This window comes from Protobothrops mucrosquamatus, unplaced genomic scaffold (genome assembly GCF_001527695.2).
Source record: "Protobothrops mucrosquamatus isolate PMUCROS unplaced genomic scaffold, P.Mucros_1.0 scaffold413, whole genome shotgun sequence".
Classification (NCBI taxonomy): domain Eukaryota; kingdom Metazoa; phylum Chordata; class Lepidosauria; order Squamata; family Viperidae; genus Protobothrops; species Protobothrops mucrosquamatus.
The window spans coordinates 183,697-189,127 of NW_015386742.1; the positions used below are offsets into that span (position 1 = coordinate 183,697).

At 43.4% G+C, this 5,431-nt stretch overlaps 1 pseudogene; it reads right to left on the minus strand.

Moving 5' to 3' along the window:
- Positions 1-344: 344 nt before the first annotated feature.
- On the minus strand, positions 345-2,838 carry LOC107287672 (annotated as a pseudogene).
- Between the last annotated feature and the right edge of the window lie 2,593 nt (positions 2,839-5,431).

The window sequence follows — 5,431 nt, forward strand, 5'->3', positions numbered from 1 at the left end:
ACCCAAACAAAGCAAGCAACTCTTAAATCAATGCTTATCTTAATAGTCATGGTAATCCCAATTGTGCTGGATTTTATAACCTACAAAACAAGTGTATTCTTCAAAATGTTTTGTTAATTTCCTTGGCTATCTGGTATTCTCAGGAATTTTCTCCAATACCAAGTTAAAAAGTGTCATAGTAGGGACAGGTGCTACCTCAAGCCACTTGGAGTAACTGTCCACTACTATGAGGAACACCTGTCCTTGCAAGGGTCCTGTATAGTCTATGTGAATCCTAGACCAGGGGGTTTGCGATGTACTGGGGCTTGAGGCATTTCATTTCTGGTCTGCTGGCAAACCTGGCATTATTTCACTTGAGTCTCTATATCCTTATCCAACCCTGGCCACCACAGGTAGCTTCTCGCGAGTGCCTTCATCCTGACTATTCCAGGATGTCCCTCATGCAGAAATTCTAAGACTCTTTCTCTTAATGTGTGTGGGACTATAACCCGACTACCCCACAGAATGCACCCCTTGTATGCTGATAGCTCATCTTGTCTTCTGAAGAAACTGTGAAATTCAGTCCCAGGACTGGCTTCTGGCCACCCCCTCAGCACCAGTTCAAAACACGACTCAGTGTTTTGTCAGTGGCTGTTTCAGCAGCCACATCCCCTGCATGAAGGGGAGACTCTGGCAGATCCTGGATTGACAGGATGCATGCAGCAGGTGCAGGGTCTGGTTCTGAATTAGGCAGGGGCAACCTGCTGAGTGCGTCAGTGTGGCCCATTTCCTTGCCAGGTTTATGGACTAGCTTGTAATTGTAAGCTGCCATAAAGATTGACCAACTCAGCATCCTTGGAGAAAGGATCTGAGGGGTTTGCTTGTCCACAGTAAACAGACCTAGAAGAGGCTTGTGGTCTGTAAAGACCGTAAATGGGCGACCATAAAGGAAATTGTGGAACTTCTTTATTCATGCTACTATAGCTAATGTCTCCTTATCAATTTGTGCGTAATTTCTTTCCGCAGGGGAAAGTGTCCTTGAATAATATGCTATGGGAGCTTGCCTCCCGTCAGCCATTAAATAGCTCAAAACTGCTCCTATGCCGTATGATGAAGCATCACATGCAATACTGATAGGCAGTTTTTCATTGAAATGTGTTAACACAGAGTCTGAAGACAGCAGCGATTTGACTGCTTTGAAACTATTTTTGTGGACACTAGTCCATTGCCCTTTTATCCAGGAGCCTATGTAGAGGCTCTGTTAATGCAGCCTTATGAGGAAGGAATGCATGGTAGAAATTAAGTAACCCTAAAAATGCCTGCAGCTCCCCCTTTGACTTAAGTCAGGGAGCCTGCTGAATAGCCTTAAGCTTTGAGTCAGCAGGGTGGATTCCGGCAGCGTCTATCCAGAATCCCAGGAACTCTGTGGAGTTCACGCCTATTGGACATTTGTCTCTTTTGAGTTTCAGCCCCGCTTCATGAAAATGCTGAAGAACAGCTCTTAGACATTCTGCTAATATTTTTGCTGACTCCCCAGCAATTAGAACGTCATCAAAATAAGGACACACCTGGAATACTTTTGAGCGTGCATTCCATCATGCTCTGAAAAAGCCCTGGGGCTACACTGACCCCAAACTGCAGGTGACAAACCCTGAATGCCCCTCTAAGGGTAACTATGGTTTGTGCCTCTGCAGTGGCATCATCCACAGGCAATTGCTGATACGCCTGTGCCAGGTTCAGTTTTGTGAATAAGCAACCTCCCTGTAATGATGCCAGGATGTGGCTGACTACAGGTACCGGGTTCACATGCTGCTGAAGTGCCTTATTAATGATGCACTTATAATCAGCGCGGATGTTCACTTCACCATTTTCTTTAACTGGTGTGACTATGGGGTTTCCCACAAACTGCTATCTACTGGTTGCAGCACACCTTGCTGCACTAACTTATCTATCTCTGCATCTATCTTGGGTTTAAGGGCAAAAGGCACTCTGCGAGGCTTGATCCTGATTGGGGTTATGGTTGAATCAAGGTGGAGGGCGATTGGTACTCCATTGTATTTGCCTAAGCTGGGGCTGAACACATCAGCAAATTCCTGGCAGACAGCTGCCAAATCCACTGTTTGGGTTCCAGTCACATGGATGCTCAGGGCATCAAACCAGTCTAGGCCAATCAGGCTTATGCGCTGGCCTTCGACTACCATGATGTTAAGTTACCCTCAAACTCTTTGAACTTCACTTTTAACGTAGCTTCACCTTTAACTGCTACATGGGAATTTTGAAAATCTGTCAACACTAGATTTGACGGCTTGAGTCTGATTCATTTCCCACCATGTCTGCAGATGTAATTGAAACTTTTGTAGGAGATTATGGACAGGGCTGACCCGGTGTCCAATTCCATTGAGCATGGAACTCCTTGTAGCTTGACTCTTAGTCTAAGCTTTTCTTTGAGGGGGCGATGGGCTCCTGTTCTCAGAATGCTCCTCCTTCCGGAGCAATATCCTACTCTGTTTGGCCTGGGGCCCCTTTACCTCTCCTGGGGAAGTCTTCGGGTGGAGATTCCCTCTGGCGACCTTTACAGACGATAGTGATTTGGCCCTTTTTGCCACAAACTTGGCACACAGCCATACGAAACCTGCATTCTGAGCACTGGTGCTGTCCTCTGCAGCCAGCACAGCTAGGGAAGAAAGCTGCCTTGTCAAGTGGCCGCTGCCTTCTTCCTGGAAGCTTCTGCTCGATCTCAATGTCCTTGTCCGGGTCATCTGCTCTCTCTGAATCTTCATGATGAACTGCTATCTGGCTGGGGGAATTCTTTGAGGGTTGTAAAGCCTTGACTGCTCCCCTGGCGGCCTCTTCTGCCATCGCTTCTTTCAAGGCATCCTGGAACGTTAAGGTCTCCTTTGCAAACAACCTCTGCTGTAAGTCTCTGTTTCTCAGGCCACATACCAGTCGGTCCCTGAGCTGATCCGCTAATCTGGAAATTTGCAGTGTCTGGACGCCTGTCTCAGGGCAGCCACGAATTCAGCAGCTGACTCCCCTGAATGCTGTTCTCTCTGCTCGAACATGTGTCTCCATACAATGATAGACAGTCTTGGTTCGAAGTGTTCTTTGAGTCTTCTTTTCAAGTCAGCGAAGGTAACTGACTCCAAGCTGGCTGGGGTGATTAGATTTTCTGCTATGTCAAAAGTTGCCTGGCCGCATACGTATAGTAATGTTGCAGCCTTTAGTCCATCTTCCCTGACTTGGTTTGCTCTCAGGTAGTTTTCAACTTGGGAAACGTAAGAGCTCCATTGCTCTGGGTGCGATACGTCAAATTCTGATAGCTTGCCAACTTTGGCCATAGCTGACTGTTACTGAGTCTCTCAATGCCTTATGCTGCTAAGGGCTTCTGTGCGAATCCTAGGGATGGATCCCTTAGGATAGTGATGCCTCCAGCATGGCTTGCTAGCAGGCAGAAGGGGGGAACACTGTTCCTACCAGGGCGCTGATGCCTGGTCTTACCCCTTAGTGACTCTTAGCTCTTAGACCTCCAGCTCTTTCTTTCTTAGCAGCATAATCCCACCTTCGTCGCCACTGTTGTATATACTGAGAACGGTGAGGTATTGAGGAGACCAGAGTGAAAGTAACAGCTCATTTATTCAATCCACACAGAAGCGGCTCTAACAGCCGCTTGACTCTTATTTATACGGACCACCACTAGGCAGCAGCCCATGAGTTTAAAGCATACATTCCCACCTAAAACACAGGCTTGCAATATATACATACATACAGTTAAGGATTTGAATTGAACATCTTTAGTTAACCATTTTATAACAGCCCTATGAAATTAGGTCAATATACAACAATTATAATCTAAATTTTATCAATTAATTGCATTTCAGTATTACCTGGGGAATCCCTAGTTAGCCACTCAGTGATCTTGCCATTAAATGCATTTGTTCAGGATAGCTATTATTAACATTTTGATTGATTTCAACCCTGGCTCTTTTTTCTTCATACTGTATTCTCTCTCAATCAATGCCATTTTAATAGATTTTTATCCACTGATATCAATGTTCCAGTAAATGGAGGCATGCAGGAAACCCTTATTACTACAATATGAAAAATTTGCTTTTAGGCATCTGTAAGGGGGGGGGGGGAAGAGTGAGAGTTAATAAAAAAAAAATAAGTCAAAAGTCATCATCACAGTTGCAGCTATCATCTTTTTGGAGGCCCCTGTTTCCCAAGGACACATACTGTATGCCCCTGCTGGCTATTATATTTTAACTAAAGGATTTATTGCCTTGAATGAAAAAATACAATCCAGCCATTCCAAATTCTGAACCATACATTGGATGTGCACCAAACAATTTGTATGCAACCCTAAGCAATAGTTCCAATCACACAGGCTTACAGCAAGAAGAAGGAGCTATAGAAAAGGAGCATTTCCTCCCCACCCCCAAAGTTTAGAATAATCTGTAGGGACATACACAGATTAAAAAATCGTTTGGGTACAGAAGGCTTTAACGCTAAAATCAAAAGGTTGAGGTTTTCCTTTTGGCTGCCTTTGGCTGCAAGAGGCAACCTCATCTGTTTTGCAATCTGGAACTGACTGCTATCAGACAGTGACATGTGACATATGTGAATCATGAGTTCACATTGCTGGGCTGCCACATGAAGTAATAACAAAACTGTCCTTTCTTTCTCAAAAATTTCAGCCATATTGACTTAAGAGAATTTAAAACGCATTCTGCAGTCCAGAATAGATGAGTATATAGCAAGGGATGAGCAGATGAATGGGGGGCTAAGAGATTTGGGCAGATTTAATTCTTCTGCATCAAGCTAATCATTTCCATTATTTGCATATCCTGGGTGAAAATTAATTAAATTAAATATTCAAAAACAGTAATGACCTTGGATCTTGCTATTTTGAGACATGTAAATATTATGGGAGCAGTTGTGTCAGGAACATTATAACTGTATCTAGGAAAATTCAGGCTCTTTATAAAACTTAATTCTGTTTTTCAATAAACACAAAGTGCCATCCACATGTTTAGTGAGTGGTGGGATACAAGCAAAGATCCATCTGTGACTTAGAAGGTACATAATTCTCTGAAGCCTAGTTTATTTGCATATGCTCAACATAATTGTAAAAAAAGCTATTTACAGTTTCCAGATATTTGGATTGAGATATCCAGAATGTGAATTCACAGATGTCTTGTGGGCCACATACAGAAAACAGTTCACTGCTTTTGCCATCCCTGGTATTTAAGACAAAAAATGCAAGTTATTAAAATTTCCAAGAGCAGCCCAAAGACTGAAGCAATATATCACTACATGAGACATGTTTAGAATCCATATTCTATATAAATAAAAATGTAAATGTTCGTTTTTTCAAAATCTTAAATCTCTGAAAGTTCTTCACCGATTGCTTTGAAATTTTGACACAACGTTGCATTTGAATACGCGCGTGTTT